This window comes from Saccoglossus kowalevskii, chromosome 7, assembly GCF_978046115.1.
Source record: "Saccoglossus kowalevskii chromosome 7, keSacKowa6.1, whole genome shotgun sequence".
NCBI lineage: Eukaryota > Metazoa > Hemichordata > Enteropneusta > Harrimaniidae > Saccoglossus > Saccoglossus kowalevskii.
Window position 1 is genome coordinate 23,997,509 of NC_140647.1, and position 18,672 is coordinate 24,016,180.

The 18,672-nt window shown below is 36.3% G+C and overlaps 1 long non-coding RNA gene across 1 annotated transcript; it reads right to left on the reverse strand.

The window, feature by feature from the left end:
* Positions 1-1,470: 1,470 nt before the first annotated feature.
* Positions 1,471-17,066, reverse strand: LOC102805437 (uncharacterized). The gene is made up of 2 exons (XR_438480.2): positions 16,900-17,066; positions 1,471-2,044 (listed from the first exon to the last, which is right to left on the reverse strand). It is a non-coding gene; the product is annotated as an uncharacterized LOC102805437 (long non-coding RNA).
* Between the last annotated feature and the right edge of the window lie 1,606 nt (positions 17,067-18,672).

Genomic DNA, 18,672 nt, shown 5'->3' on the forward strand with positions numbered 1-18,672 from the left:
TTTTACTTTACTTTATTTTATTTCAATTCATCATTTATTTTCTGGGATTTTCTAAGAGTTTTTGTAATCGCGAAAGCCCACAATGGCGATGTATGTGGCGATAGTTAAATAAATACCAAATCACAAATACATAACAAAATACATAAAACAATGAAGAAAAGAATTTTAAAAAAATAGTAAAAGTAAAATAAATAAATAAATAAATAAATATATAAAATAAAATAAAATACACGCCGTACTATACATCAGATTTTAATCAGATTGATACAACTGCAGCCCGCTCATCACATGCCATCATACCCAACTGGTTGTTGTCTAAATTTAGTTTTATTTTCCCCAAAGCGATAAATGATAATTATTTTATGACATGTTTTATTTCATATAGATACCACCAAAAAGACTGGGCATGTTAATCTACACAATAACTTTTCTCTACTTGCGGTAGGATGGGTTTTTTGGTTCTTCCTGTTCCCGTTCTATATGATGCAGCTAGAATCTAATTACGGCAAAATATTTCCGTCCAGATATTTGAATTCTAATGTATTCTAATAAAGAAATTCCCATGTTTCGTCTACACATGTATATAGTTTAATACACTGCATCATGTAAATGAAAATAATACAATTTTTTTTAATTGGTCGGCCAGTTTGAAATTATATAAACGAGAAGCAAAATTGGAAATTCACCATATTCGTATTCTACACTAAAAATGCTCCCAGAAAATTATTGGTAGCGTTTGCTGCCCAATAAGGTACCGATTAGCCATTTTTCTGCCCTGGCTAATGAACTAGTTGGAAAGTGAGATGACATGTCTCAGTATATATCATTCGTATATTGCATGAATCCGGAGACACTGACATGTAACGGACACACTATTCTGTCCCCGGTTGTATACGAAACCAACATAACAGGAAATGTGCACGAGAAATGCTCCCTTGGTGTAATTGAATAGTTTTCTACCTTCCCTTAACACTGTGGTAAAGAATTCGTTGAAAATGTATCAAATAATAAAATAAAACCAGTGCTGTAATTTTGACGTTAAATTATTATACCAATTGTATCACTTCGTTCGTCTACAGAGGGCACTGTGTTTTGCCAGCTACGGTGTTTGCAAGCCCCGACTTAGTAAAGCTTGTTCAGCTTGTTTACGAGATCATTGAGATATGTATATCATCACATACCTATACATACTAGATAGGACATACTAGCAATTAAAAGTCGGATAAACAACCGACTTTGGAGCAAAATTCACTGATGAAACATGCCAAGCGCCCGTGGGAATTTATGGTAACTATGTTTTCAAGCCAGCTTTACGATCCACGGCCTGATCTGATTTTAATTGGGGTTTTCAATCATTTTTACTTCCGCAGTATTGGCGCATCGCATCGGAACATCCAAGTACTTTGAGAATGATTCTAGTTAGAGGGCAATCATTACACGACTATAATACGACAACAACAACAACAACTGTCGGGTATCACCGTAATTTTATTACAACCAACTAATTACAGGTATTATTAACGAGGTACTAACTAGAACATTACGTTTAGCGGCACCATACAAAATATATAAATACAAAAAAGGTGATGACAAAAAATAAACGTAAGCGATGTGAGAAATAATGTCACTCATTGCGATGCTGTTTTCAGTTATACTGGTTGCCAACGTGATGTGGTTGCCCGGGTGACTGCGCCTCGGATGAAGATAGATAGACACACTGACGCTGAAGTAATAATAATTCCAAAGTTTAAGAAGCAACCACTATATCTTCTATCTAGTTACGTTGCCATAGTATCTAGAACGGCAGTATTTTTCGACATTTCGAGAGAAGGCACTTAATAGTGCAGCATCCTTGGCAGTTGTTCGGGCACATACCGTCTGGCTTGTGTTTGAAGTGCCTACCCGCACGCTTATCGTCCATCACCATGCCAGCCTCATCACCAACGTCTTGTTCGTTGCTAGGATAACCGTAGCTTAGATGGGTACTCAACAGCAGCAGTGAGATAGCCACGATGCAAAGGAGTTGTGGTCTGCTCAGTTCCATCTTTCAGGAGAAAAAAAGATAAAGATTAATTAAAAGTAAGGGTATTAAAATAGTGGTTACGTGAATTGTTTTCAAGTTTCAAGAAATACTCAATAATTGCGAACGTTTAAACAATTTATTTGGCAGATGAATATTGTAGATCGGAAAAATTGACAAAAATTAGTGGAAATAACATTTGATGGTCATTCTGAAATTAAAATAGTACCGACGCGTTTAAACGGACGGCCTAACACTATTTATTTAGTTGAAAAATGTGTGATGGTAGATTCGTAAATAGCAACCACTGTTAAAGTGACAGTAGCTGTAACTATCTATTTTTTTTCTCCGATTTCTATTTGTCATTCTTGTGTCATTAGTATTAATTTTTAAAGACCGTCGCCGAAATATGAACGCCAAATGCATAACATTTACGCTATATTCTAATGTTATACATTAAATCACTTGCAAGTGAAAAAAGAGTGCCGATGCATTTTAAGCTTTGTCAAGCGAACCTCATGCTCTGAAGTTGACGAGGTGTTATATCTAGCAACCTTAACACTAACAATCAGAAATCCATTAGCCTCGTCAATGATAATTTTGTTTATTACACCGGAAGTGTCCCAGAGGTTTGAGTGCACTTTACCTAACAAGTGATATCATCGACTTATGAATCATACCCTTCAATGATTTCACGATGAAAACAAAACACACCTTTTCATAGTTACAATCGGGAAGATTTATTAGGGTCTTGGGACTATTTCGTGAAATATTTGATGGTTTAAATTGCGCGCGTTGCCGGGAGAAAAAGATTGGCCATGATTTGTGGGTCATGCAATCAAATGTAGAGATGGAAGCGCTAAAAAGCATTAGAATTTGGTCGCTATATTTCCCATAATGCATCCCACCATCAAATTTGTCACATAATACTAGTAGTGTCAAGAGCGCATTACTCTTTTAATTCTTCCAAGCTGTAGCTTTAGCGTATACAACGCGTGTAAAATACATTGTTTGTTTACATGAAATTTGAACACGCGCTGCGCGACGACCACCGCGCTTTAAGGGTAATACTAGTAGTATTGAGATTGTAAAGCCATTGTATATTTACAATTGGTATTAAAACTGTTGAATTCGAATTGAAAACTGCACAACAAGGAATATCAGTCAACTTATGAGTTGACTATAAATTTGTTTTCTTTCATTCTGGGACATTTCACGCAGTGTTACTAAAAGCGGAGGGGTCGTCACCTGCGCACGCGCGATAATTGAGTCCCAAGCGACGATACCAACGCACGCTAAAAACGCAAAGGCTCATGGGTAGACGCCTGTTTGTAAACAACGATGTCTCTTCATATTCTGTAATTTTTATTTTGCATACATTTATTTATTTACGAAGCAGATACATGAATTGTAAATTTTTTTTGCAAAGATCCAATGAAACAACTTTTAATGGTTGATCTGTGATTAGATTCACGGTCCGTTCAAATATAAACAGTTATAAATTTATTATGAATGACCACGTAATTTAAAAATATAATGATGATTAATGTTGGTACGTATTTTTAATTGAAAGTTAATTACAAGCCAGTGCAAAACAATAATCAGGTGTGCACATTGTGGTGAAATAATTTTTTAAAAGAATGTTTTTTTTTATAATTCATAATGATTTTTTTTTTGTAGCGAATTGAGCATCGTATTTGACATTGTGTTCAGATTTGAACATTAGACATTTTATTATAATTTGTCTAATTCACCGAACACATGCATATAATAAAAGGGTGACGCCGGGTGTGACAATTGAGTTGGTATATTTGATTGGTCTAACTGTTAGGTCTTAGATTGATGTAGCCAATCAGGTGCAGTCTTGTAAATAACTTTGCATTGACTCTTGATTCTCGGAGTGAGACAGAATTTGAGCAAATATACCAAGAGCACATGAAATCCAACCAGAACACGTGAAGCTATGATTATGATGCAAAGGTAGAATTATTACAAATATTCGTTTTTAGATTCACACAACATCACCAACCAGCGTTCATGTTTGACGTCATAAGCATGTCAACAGTCTTGTTATTTAACATATATTCTTGGTTAGAAAGATTCACTAGTGTTGATATAGTCTCAAGATTCAACTTATCAGCTCATTATTCAGAATCACCAGCATCAAGCACTAACGGAACAATACAATACAATACGCACTTGGAGTCTAATTTTAGAGCTGATTGTCGGTTTTGTAAACATGTTTATTTTTTAAATTTTCGAATTACAATATGCATATGAAAGACTTATAACGGTCCTAGTCGAAACGCAGTGTGCGTTCGAATCACGTGTAAACAAACAATTAAAGCGCGGTGGTCGCCACGCTGCGCATGTGCAACATTTGTGTTGATAAACATTGATTTTCACACAATCCAATGCGCTCTTCTAATGGGAATCACAAGTATGAGGTTTGACCTTCCCATCACCTAAAAAAATACCTAATTAAAGCTTGGTAACGTCTCAGTTTGTACTTGTTGATCTGCGCAACAACCAAAGTCGCCATCTTTGTTTATGTGAGACCCATATATCTCGCACATGCGTGGCACGGCGACTACCACCCTTTAATTTCACATGCGTTGTAAATGTCGCATATTAAAGAGGACGCGACATGACGACAGAGACGCTTTCTTGCGCATTGATTTAATTTTAACAGTCTGTATGATTTGTATAATTGCAACAAAATTTAATACACATTAATGATTCACGCACAAAAAAAGTTGTGTGTTATACTAAATTAGGAAACACTGTGAAAGGTGGATATTTTCTATAAATTGTAATCACTGGGATTCAAGGAAGACAGTTATAACCAAGATAAAATAACTAACTAATGTTGTATATCCGCTAGCTGACCGCGGTTGAACGATAAATACGTTGTTTTCTAAAATAATGAACGGATACTCATCCATCTCCCGAGATTATTATACTTACACGCACATTTCCGCCACGAAATAAACATGGTCTAGAGGATTAGACTGTTCACTCTAATTTCCGGCTTACCTGGCTAGTCAATTTGTTGGAGAGCATTCTCGTGGACTTGTTAATCATTTATAATTGTCGAATCGATGGTTCAGTGAAACGCAGTGCTCGCGAGTTTGTTTGTACTCCTCGACAGGAGAGGGGTACGAATGAGGGGTGCCGATCGATTGGACAGCTTTACCGCCGTGAAGAATACATGCTCATAGGAACCTCCAAATTAAAGTAACTACCGAAATGACCCCGAATTTTAAGAAGTGTGAAATAAAAACTTTAATAAAATATATAGTTTACTATAGTTCAGAACAATTATATGAAAATATCAAGCCTAATTATAACATCCCTGTTAAGTATACTGCATCCTTAAAAGTATGTTTACCCGCAACTGACCGAGATCTCGTTGAAAGCGAGAGAGTTACGTGACTTGTGTTTGTTCCTTGAAAGGCGTTTCTTTCTCCTCTGCTATCGCGCTTACTGTTCCGAATACCTTGGTTACGTAGATTGAAGCCGAGTTGTTTTAATCCCGTTCTATTGAAATCGGGTGGGAGTATATACTTACTGCGTTATATGCATTTACAACTGAGGACACGAAGGCGCGCGCCATTGGTGCTGCGTGTACGTGTTCGCTTTGGATACGTACTGGTTATATCCTCGGGGGCGGAGCTACGTCACAAGACGTTCCACGTTGCTACGACGCGCACCACACTGTACATGCATTTCTAGGGGCTCTGTGCGCGCTGCTGTGGAGCGCCGGTCGAGCCGGTGAAAATTCGAGAAAACAACACAAACTCAACTTTGAAGTAATCCCGAACAACCAAATTTATATATGTTACACACGTAGAGCTAATCTTGTTACACTGTTCAGAGGAGACTCAACAATCATCCCAAAGTACCGTTTTCTGTGAGTTGTTGGCCTTTGTTTTCACCGCCGCAGGTTGCCAGGCGGTGAAAATGCCCGGATGTCCGCCCTGAGGATAGGAGACACATATGCCATACACACGTACTGCATGGTTAATTTGTCTGTGTCAACTACAGACGCGTGAAATTGGGAACCGCCGTCGCCAAAATTAGTAACGGTGGTAAACAAAACACAAAGGCAGTATTGATTACTTGTGCAGGCGTATCAAGAAGCGTCATGTGCTTGTAACTAACATGCTATGTTATCCACGGTTGTAGTTACAGTAAGCGAAATGAGTGGGATGTATACTTTAGATTGGACAGTGACTAGTTTGTTTGTTTGTTTGTTTATGAAATTGAAATAAACCCTGGAAAAAGTTATGATCAAACCAGGAGGTTGAATTATTGTTTCCAATCTAATATTCATCATGAGGTCAACCACGATACACATAATATTCCCCTAAGTCCTTAAGAAACAAAATAACCATGTGATGGTTTTATATTACTGAAATTAACAAGGGTTTATCGGAGGAGATTTCTCCACTGGTTTGAAACACGTAAGTCTGATGACTATCGAATTGATATTGGAAATATTATAAAACATGCGGACAATCTGTGTGGGCACTTTTATGAAATTGATAACATTTGTAGGTATTAAGTTCTACATAATTAATCACTCAATTTGGCAAAGTATATTTGATGATTGCTGAATATCGTCTATATGATCATTCGTCCATACATTATGCCTTGAGAAACGAAAAATTCAAACAATCGCAACAAAAGCACATAGTTTCGCCAATGCATATTTCATCAAAATGTATGGACTGTCTTACAAATCTCCATTTCACTATATATAACTCTAGTATTTCTTTTTTTTAAAAAGAGTACGTATGACCTCACATACTCAAATTGAGATATGTTCTAAACGAGTGTTGTTATTTTTTTGTTTCACAATTTTAGCTGACGCATACATGCTTTTGTAGGGGTGTTACATGACATTTGACCGCCTGATCACTGTGTATTGGTATGTCAAAAGTAGTACGATCGGGGTTGGTCAAAATACCGGATCCACCGGTAACAATCAAAGTAAGCCATGGAAGCTCGCTTCTTTCGTTTGTATTCTCTGCGTTCCAGAGCCAACACAATATAGTATTTGTGACTTTGACACATTGCCACTTTTATGATCTACTTTTGACTATTTTTTGGTGAAAACAAGATTGCTAGCTTTGTTTAAAAACGCCCGCCCAACAGACAGTTGTTTAGTGTTATTATTAGTTTTTTTTATAACAGCGAGGCAACTAAAACCCAAACATATTCATAAATAAAAAAATAACAATAACAAAATATATAAATAAAAAAAATAAAAAAATAAAAATAGAGTCTATACCTACACCGGATTTTAATCACGCGCGTGATGCGCATTTAATTATAATAGATCTAATATGATTGGATAATGGTTTGCATGTGACTACACTAGCACAGATGTGTTCGTTACGTACAAACCACGTTTTATTTATAACAAGTTTATGTTATATCACAGAGATGTATCCCACCATTCAAATGAATCATATAACGCACACTTGAAAGTTCATTGCGTACGTCCACGGGTGATCGGTACATCGGATTCACCTGTATGCTTTAGACAGTCAAGTTCCAAGCAATGTTTAAGTATAACATATGTTTATGTATATTAATATTTTAAGCACAGTTGAATTTGTTTTGGGAACTGATCAATCCCGAAATCCGATCGTTCATTGCACTCTCATAGAAGATGGTAAATTGTTAGGTCACTGAGTGTACGTACTCGAAAGCCAATAAAAGAGGCACATTTCAAATTTGTCATGTCTCAGGTACGTGTCATGAGAACGTTTTTTTATTATATTGTTTTGACTCGATACAATGTAAATGTCTGCTATGTGATGCTATATAGATTTGCATGTTAGATCAAACCTGTCTAGCGTTAACGTGGCGTCAAATGAATCGTGATTACGTCCAACCACACATCAGTGAATTCCCTTTGCGTCGTTCGCCCAATTTGCGTTTCAGGCACGTTTTTCCCACTGCTTCGATACATTGTAATTTGTTTTGCGCTCATACACCCTAATTGAGGTAGTGGAACTTGTTTTTCGTTATTCATACTACGAAAATATTTAACTTGGATGTGTGTAGGTTAAATACAGTACGTGTGAAAGATATAGTTGTCGTTGTGGCTGATCCAGGAATCGCAACGGACACTGAAAGCGCTACAGTCGCCACGCAACGTACGCTAGATAAATACCTCGCATGATATCCATATCGAACACGACTCGGTGGCAGTGTGACGCCAGAGTCGTCGCGAACCCACGCGCCGCATATAACGCGTTAAGCACGACATTCTAGTGGGTCGCTTCGTGACGACGATGGCGACGTAACTTTTGCGGACTTTCATTTGCTAACGTCTGCCACCCCCACAAGCACCAAGAGTTCATAATAAGATGATTTTCATAACAATATTCAAACTATTTGATCAAAACAATGAGCATTATCATATTATGCATATTCAATTAAAAATCAACATTAGGACACCAAGGAAACAACAACAAAAATGTGTTTTTGTTTTTTTTCTGTATGTCAGAGACATGTTTCTGGAATCATTATGTCATATGATGTTCAACTGTGTAAGTCAATTCAACACATGACCGCTTTACACCAATCAGAACACAAACAAATTCCGTATTCGTCCAAATCATTTTATTTTTGCATCCAAATCCCTGTTGAATTACAACGTTCATTTTCAGATTTCACACATTTTCCGTAAGAACAGTAATAATACAGTTACCCAATAATCCAGTTACCCATGCATGGAATTACTGGTCTATCTGCGCTGAATATATCGACAACGTTTATGAAACACAATGCAGTGCATGGCAGGAAGTCACGTGACGTGACGTAAGGGATTCTATTCATGAGTTGACGAAATCAAACACAGGTGGAATCGCCGTCACCGAACCACTGTAATCCCCGGAAAGTCGGTTATCGATTGGAATTGGCATTCCGATAATGATAATAACTTCGCTATTACCGGTCCCTAAGCTCCAAATGACCGGTTAGGCACAGTTAAAAGTATGCCAATAAATTCAGTGTAATAATGTTTTCATGGGCATCACATGTGTCATCATTTTGGAAAATAAAGTTATAGGTGAGTATTATGGGATACCATAGTCCTATCGGTCTCGTCGCGGTAATTTAGGAAATAATCTTCAAATAGGGTAAGTTTGAAGAGTTCAAATATGATTTTAAAAATTAACGGATTTCAGGGAAGTTCTCACTTTCATACTCTTTCCAGAATAAATAATTGTGACCCCGGGATTGTGATACGCGAGTTTTATATGTTAACCATCGTTCCATTGATGTTTCTGTGAAAAAAAATAAAACAGTCACGTGAAAGTTGCTAATTTTAAATTAAAGGGCGGTGGTCCTCCGCGTCCTGTTCGATATAGGACTCATAGCGACGTATACAACGCGTGTAAAATACATTGTTTATTTACATAAAATTCGAACACGCGCTGCTCGACGACCACCGCGCTTTAACCTACATTGAGATATGAATACTAGTAGCATAATCTTTGAAACTTTTGACCTGATTCATGGTAAATTTGCATATGTGTGATGACGTATACACAGAGCTGTTATAACAACATACCCCCTCCCTACTAGCACCAGCATTCTGTACGGCGACATTGGCACACCTTTCTTATAGTATGACTTTTTTCATCAACTCTAATTGTCTAAAAAAAAAGACGACTATCGGATGTAGTAGTAACTCTGTGTCATATTTTGATATATTAAAAGTATTATGCCGGGAAATTACTATATACAAAGACAACAATGCGTGATCAGTGTCCGTGATATTGCTGTTTTATTATTTATGAGTACGGGACTGATTAACCACATCGTATATCACTAGAAAAAAAATAACGTATTTTGAAATGTACTAGTAACTAACACGCCAACAACCTTACTGCGTGGTAATATGGTGTCAATAAAAACACGATATTTAATATAATAGTAATATTGTGAAGAAAGGTGATACCCGTATAATTCTCCTTTAAAGATAGAAGCCTAATCATTAATTTTTAAGAAAGTTGGTCATAAATCACATGACAATGTTCATTGGTTTATTGTGTAAAATGGTGAAGCTAGTACGTGTCTCATGGCACCATGAAACAGCATTTATTCGCGGGTTACAGTGACGTATTCCGAGAAATTTGTCCTAATATTTTTTTTCAAAAATTGCTATTTTTAGAACAATTCCATAGAGCAAAATGTTAAAACCCAGATTTTAAAAATAATTCAAGAAAACAAAAAGTACTCCTTCATTAACAATATATGATTTTTTCAGCCTATGTCACCAGGCTAGATTTTGAGATATTGCATAATATCACTATCCACGAAAATACAACCATCATTTTCTCGAAAATTAAGCTGGTGCCCCTAACTTTTTTTATGTCAATATTTTTATATTGCCTAGAAGTACAATATATTAAAAATTCACTTTGACTGATTTTAAGTGAGAGTTTGTCTGGTGATCGAATCTTTGACTTTATGCTGGTGGAATATTATACTTCTGTTATCAACGTGTATTGACGTCATCAAGACATTAATGTCAAAAAAATTAACTTCCTTCCAACGGGAGGCCATGATAATTGTTACTGAGTTGTGATCGTAATTTTGTGACGTCATATGTTCACATTTATGCCAACCATCATGCGGCTGTCTCGGTGTCTATAGAGGGACTGTGGTGTCGCTCACTGACCAGCACTAGCATACAAGCTGTTCTGACAATGTTACCCCCAAATTATATAATTAACTGGAGCAGATACATGTACATTTGAAAACAACAGCGGCGAACAGCGCTGTTATGTTATCTTCGGGTACGAATGACCGGCTCACGGCTCACGCGCGGAAAACGTGAACAGGTGAAACGGCATATAAGACGCTACGCACCGTTATTCTTGAAAAGGGTTGATACGATCTTGTGAAAAATGCTTATTTTCTTCACCACCCTTCACTTCATCGATTGTACTTCAATATTTTATTCTTCTCCCCTGTTTGTATATAATGACTGATTGATTGAATTTTCTGCAAATCGCTAACGCTTTACAAATCGTGAATTCGCTTGTCAAGTAGGTCCGGTCTGACTATGCTCGGCAGCTCGGTGACAGTGTTTTTACCACTGATATCCAATCTATCCAAGTTGAATGATAGACGTTTATCTATTATTACTTTTATTGCTTCTCGGGTTTGCAATTAAAGCTTGATAATAGAATATTTGACCGCATCTACTTGAATTTCCGACACCGGACGCGTCGTCCCATTTTAACAGGTGTGTGAGTCAATCAGTGAAAAACACGAATGAATAGAGGAGTATGCCAATCGTTATCGCCTCGAATAACGCTGCGTGTCCAATCCCGAGAGTCAATTAAAGAGATAATGAACCGATGTATCATAATTTTCACGGAATAAATCAGGCATATGGCAGTGAAAAGACGCATTATTGGCCCGGACATTACTCCGAATCAGTCCGACAAGTGACAGCGAAAAAAAAAGATACAAAAGTTCCCGATGAAGGAAGACCGGTCACACGACGTGAAGTGACTTCATTGTTGTTATATTTATCATAACCTTCGGTCTCTTTGATATACAATACATTCGTCAAGAATTAACTTGCATAACGTTGTAGTGACATCATACTAAAAGGACCAATCGGTGTTCAATGCTCTCACTCCCGCATTAAATTCTGAGATTGTCTACAGATTTGAAGAACAGCGCGCCGATGTTCGATGTGCGTCCTCTCATCGCAATCCGTGTAAAATATAAAGTGATAAATTTGAAATAAGTAGGGGTCTTTTCACGTACACATCCACACATACATTAATCCACAACTTTTTGTTCAAATTTGTTTTCAATATTATAATAGCGGTATATGTATTTTCCATGCCACGTTTTGAAGAGCTGGAATATATATGCTAAAGAGTCTCCTGATATTGCAAGGGATGCTTTCAAATGTATGAGTATTATCGGGTAAACCCAGAACTGGTCCGTACTATAATATAATGAGTAAAGCTTGTCCTCCCATTCTGTAAGAAAATTTAAATTACTGCATGTGCTGATAGTCTTACTTCATCGCTAACACAACATGACAATAATTCGTTAATAACCTTCGGTCTCTTTGATATACAATACATTCGTCAAGAATTAACTTGCATAACGTTGTAGTGACATCATACTAAAAGGACCAATCGGTGTTCAATGCTCTCACTCCCGCATTAAATTCTGAGATTGTCTACAGATTTGAAGAACAGCGCGCCGATGTTCGATGTGCGTCCTCTCATCGCAATCCGTGTAAAATATAAAGTGATAAATTTGAAATAAGTAGGGGTCTTTTCACGTACACATCCACACATACATTAATCCACAACTTTTTGTTCAAATTTGTTTTCAATATTATAATAGCGGTATATGTATTTTCCATGCCACGTTTTGAAGAGCTGGAATATATATGCTAAAGAGTCTCCTGATATTGCAAGGGATGCTTTCAAATGTATGAGTATTATCGGGTAAACCCAGAACTGGTCCGTACTATAATATAATGAGTAAAGCTTGTCCTCCCATTCTGTAAGAAAATTTAAATTACTGCATGTGCTGATAGTCTTACTTCATCGCTAACACAACATGACAATAATTCGTTAATAATCGGTTAATGATAAAGCGATGTCGCTTTCAACATACGTCGGCGATTCTACTGATACTGTTAATATTGCAGAAAGGTTGGGTGAGCATTTTAATGATCTTTTCACTTCTATAAAAAAAACCATTCACTACAAAAAGAAGATGACAAGATGCTTTCGAAAAATGTATGCATCTGGAGTGAACATTGCATTTGGTAAATTACCTTTGGGTAAATCTCCTGGACCTCACGACGTGTCCGATGAATTTTTTAAATATGCTAATGAACGCCTTTGTTTTTGGTTGGTCTTACAGCATCATGTAATTTTACGAATACTATTCTTATTCCAATCGTTTTGAACAAGTCATCTGAAGATGACACAGCCCCACTTGTCAGATGTGATTATAGTTGGCTATGAGTTATAAAATTTGAATGTATATGTATAAAATCGGGTAGGAAGATTAAGTTGAAAATCAAAAGTATGTTACTCGAAGTTAACAGCTAGGACATCTCTATTAAATTTAGTAAAATTTGCATGAATTTTAACAAAAATTCTCAATCAATTGAATATAGAAATTCAATTGAGTCAATATTAAACAGCAAATACATGAACTATTAATTCACAAGATATTAACAATAATTCAAAATTAATTAAATATGCAAATGAGCTTGTTGATTAAGTTGAAGCCCAATATTGCATAGCACATATCGTATATTGACAAATCAAGTAAGTCTATACCAACTTTGGTCCGATTTGGACTATTAGTGCACAAGATATCAACAAGAATTCAAATTAATAATTAAATATGCAAATGAGATCATTAATTGATTCCTTGAAAAAAGAAATCAATGTGCATCTGTACCAGTGGTCACTCTGTCTTTGTACCAAGTCTCAGCAAAATCGGTCCAAGCATCTTCGAGAAATGATGATGGACACACCCAAAAAACAAGATTTTACAGGATTTTGACATTCAAAATGGCCGCCAGGCAGCCATATTTTTATCAAATCAGGAAATAAATCCATGTGAATATGTATACCTCCTCACTTTGTCTTTGTACCTAGTATCATTGAAATCAGTCAAGGCATCTCTGAGAAATATCAATGGACAGACACAAGCCATGATTAACAATCCAAATGGCTGCCAATCGACCATATCTGATCATTTCTGTCTCAACAAAATCGGTCAAGCCATCTCTGAAAAATGACGATGGACACACAAGTACCGAATTTGGCTCAATTTTGGCATCAAAATGGCCACCAGTCGGCCACATTTTATCGAATCATATGCACATGTATGGTTGACCACTATGTCTTTGTGCCAAGTTTCAAAAAAATCGGTCGAGCCATCTGCGAGAAATCACTCCAGACGGACTGACGAAGGCGAAAATACAAGCCCCCTCCCGGACTTTGTAATAAGACAGGTGAGCTGACCAGTAAGGATAACTATAGACTGATCTATATTAACACCCAGCTTTGATACCCCATTGAAACATGACAACGCTCGTGAAAGAAAAGAATGCTTGCGAATATTATTTCTAAAAGATGGGATACGAAAAAGAAAAATATATCTAAAAGTACGCTGTAAAATGCATAGTCTACATTGGCATGTATACACTTGTGCAGAGAACAAAAATCAGCAACCTTTCTACGTGTGGATAATGGTGGTTTGAATAACGTACATAATTCCAAATAACAATCTGAAAAATACTTTAAATTACATTTGTAACACAATAAACGAATACATTTTTTCTGCACAAGTCTGAGTGCATGTGATTTTTGCCGTGTAGAGGTTCTCTTAAAATTGCTAATTTTCCACTGAGTGTAGTCACTTCTCATACTTGCTTGGGTTGTATTTTAGCTGATTTTTTCTATGACGTCCTTGATATTAAGCGTCAAACAAAATGTTTTTATATGAGAGCAAATACCTGACTTAGAAAATGTGTTATTCAGTCGTTAATCGTCTCTATACAAATCAGAACTCTGTTATTAGTAATTCAATGTGCTCCGACATGTATGTTATTTCTAAGATTAGTCTTTTATACAGAAAATTATTATTTTTAAAAAATAGGTTTGTTTGTAATATTCTACGCTGTGCACTGTTATGGGATTTGTTGTTTGCTTTTTATCCTGAAATAAAGTACATAATAATAAACATTAACTGACTCGTCGACCTATTCCCAGTTATTTCAGTTTTACTAGGGAGAAATTTTGCTTGCCATTCATACCAAGAATTTCTGTGATGAGAAAAATGTTCACCGAATTTAAAATATGTAATCGAATTTATTCCGTGACATTTGTCTAGTCACACCTCACTCTCGTCATAGTTAGAATGTGCTTGTAAGAATAAACAAACAGTCGAACTCTTTGTAAAAATGGAGATCTAAAAGTAGAATTGTGTGCATATGCCCCCCCCCCGATGCAAGCTACTAAAGGGGTTTGATCAAATTTCGCTTTCAGGAAGCATCATGTTTTGATGTTTTATCAGCTCACATATTTGTTCCAAGATGAATTTTAATATGTTTGGTTTTAAGTATGAAACGTAAAATAATAATTTCTATGTTAGAAATTATCCTGTAGAAACAACCGGACACCAAAATAGAGGACAGTTTTGGCTCATATCTCCCCCAACTCGTGACCGCACACTCAACATTGAAACATCGTCATATCAGGTTTGTGCAATGACATTTAATCTCACCAGTGGTATTTGAAAGCAGTAAAATAAAATTATCTCATCGGTGGTGGAATAATAATACATGTGACTCTGTACAAATAACAGAACATGGGGAGGGGAATGAGAATATAAACAGTCAATAATATTATTTCCATAAGAATAGCCAATACGCTGGTCAATTTACATCGCACTCACGTCACGAGTTCTAATGTGCTTTTATATCTTTTTATGTTTAGGTGATAAATATCCACCTTACGAAAAATCAATGCTCACCTCGTCCACTGCACCAACAATCAGAAATAGACAACTATACGCGTATTCAGAATTACCACAAATGTCATGAAATGTCATAATCGGAAATCGAATTTCAATCTGACTGGCGCGTCATTCCTCGAAGGGTGATCGATACAGTTACAGAAAAACATTGCAAATTTTCGCATTTTTGGTACACTGGGATTAGTTAATTATAATCTATTAGCAATAATAAAAAAACTAGGATCTATACGGAAAACAGTATAATATGACTCTTATATATATATTTACAAAAAACATTATAATGGCGGAGCATGTAGAGAACAATATTTTCTACATATAAAAAATTGGATCACCGACTTTTTTAAAATTGTCACACTAATACATTTGTGATAGAACATTTTCCCATGTGAAAACGCTTCCGCACTTTGAACAGCGAATGTAGCGACTATATTCTTGAGTATATTTGTACATTTCTTAAAATCATTGAGATTTGGATTCGTCTTACACAGAGATTTATGTAGTTATACACGATACATATAATCAGAAAAAAGAAAGAAAAATACCTCATAATAAAACATTTTTGAGATATAATTATGCTAACCCTCGCACGAGCCTACATTCGAACTAGCGAAGATTGATTATGCGCCCTATCGTACACACATCGCAAAAGTGAAATTGTATCGAACCTCCCTAAATACTAAGATAACGATCTCCGTAAAAAACATTATCATGTTTGCGTAATCGTTAATGTACTTTACCGTGTTCAATCAAACATTATGTAAATTAATTGCACATATTGTATAAACAAATCAACAGGGTTTTGTCGTAATGATTACCAGATAAAATCAAAGTGTAAAGCAAATCCTCTCGCCTCTTGTCCCATAACAATTTTGTTTTCAGAAACTCAATTTGAAAATATAAAGCACGGGTTACGGTTGTTGTGCAGTTATTTTTAAGAAACATAATACTGCAATATAGACAATTCAACATTCTGACACTGGCGAAACCGACGTAACCACAGAGCATCGCTCATATTGTGCAAACGACGTGCCTTGCCGAGAGGCAGATCATGACGGAAATTTAGTTACATTGACTACTAAATGAATATAATGTCGGGGGAAAGGTTTTATCCGCAAATAAATAAAGCAATGTTAGCTTATATAGATTAATTGTGTTTGTACTCGTACACATCGTTATATTGTCCCGTTATCATTCAAAGAATTAAGCTTTGTTGTCAGGCGATGTGAGAGCCGACATACCGCGTCTGGTGGAGAAGACACAAAAAAAGCTGAAGGCGGGGAATATAACCAGCCAGGACTTCATAGGGAACGTACCTTGTATAGAGCAATGCGTCACAGGAAAGCTGCTGGACGGGAAGTAGAGTCTTGTACAATGTCAGTACTCGATATTACGTTGAACACACCTTGTGCTCTGTTGCTTCGATGCTGTTGTAATACAGTATGCGTGTCGGAGTAGTATAAGTCTCACTATGCAGACGACTACTTTAAAAAGCAGTATCTGTTTAGCATTTAACAGTGCCATCTCCATAGTTACCATGGAAACGCATCATTGCTGTCGCAAAATACACAATTCCAATGTCCTCCCACTAGCAACATGGTTGTTTACGCAGCGAGAAATCACAGTGACGTACGTTACTTTAAATGTTGCTTCCCCGTCCAAGGGCAAAAAACACAGACGGTGGTGATTTACACCGAAGGGTATGAATGATGTGACGCTCGAAACTTTACATTATATATATATTTCAATTACATAACGGTTTCCACAGTAACTGTCAGATGTTGATATATTCCGATAGTTCATCTGCCAGATGTGGGAATGTTTTACCTATCTTTGATGCATGGTGAAATAAGATTTAAAAAAAAATGTTTTTTGAAGAGTACAAACGTATGTATATGACAAAAAATCAAATAAAATGTTTTAGCACAATCACCCCTAAAAATGTATATATATTTATAATATAATTTGGTTTAATGTTTATGGCTAGGTGTTATAGCAACTCAATCCGGATTGCTATTATAACGTATTACATTATTATTTCTACTTTGTAAACAACTAACGGTAACACAAAAGAATCATCATCATATTGACATCTAGAATTTGTTAATCATATATCAATTTTGATATTTATCATATACCTTACAGTTCTAATCAAAACACATTCAAGTTCATGGAAGATGTATCAATAGTGAATCACTAATGTTTAATTGAACATTACACAAACATTAACCCCGATGAAAAAATCTGGTAATACTAATTTGTTTCTCTGATTTCATATCACCGTTACCCTACTCCTTTAGACCGAGTGAAATCGACGACGTTATCAAATGAAATGACCTTATACATAAATATCACAGGTAATTGGTTTTAAGGAGTTGCAACATAGATGGATATTAGTCGATTCGCGTAGTTGACCTTCACGACTATTTGAGTCGTATCTATACTCCATTGGTCTAAGTGTCAACACAATAATAGCGTATATCAGATTTCTAAAAAACTTCAATTATCGTTGCTCCGATGTCTCCGGAAAAAATCTAATTAATCTTTAGTGTTTATACCGAGTCGACGAGAGTTTCAAAACTTGTTCTTAACGAACCCTTTATACTGTGTGAATACATAGATGCAGATGTACCGAGCATTCAAACTTCCGTCGGAGATGAACACACTTTCATTTATACGGCCACAGTGTACATCAGGTGTCATCATGATTTTCATATCCGACTTATCGATCACCGTGATGGTGTTTTGAAATTGCGGATGCCTGCATGGGTAGCGAACGAAACACCTGAGTCTCAGAATAGAAAGTGTCCAATTGTCCTAATTATAAATTCCAATCACTCGATGAATACAACACGGCGAAGGATTCAACTGCATCAACTGCGTGGACCTAACATTTGAACATATGCATGTTACAGTATGTAGTTTTGAGCGTTGGGTGTTGCGTTCACTGTCAAGACGTGGACTGATAAGTATTACTTTAGACATTGTCCTGCGCTTGTATTACGTACGTTTCAAGACGGTGGGAACTAATTAAACCTCAACGTTACCTTCACAAAATCACAAAAATTGCAATTTCTCTAAAACAAAAT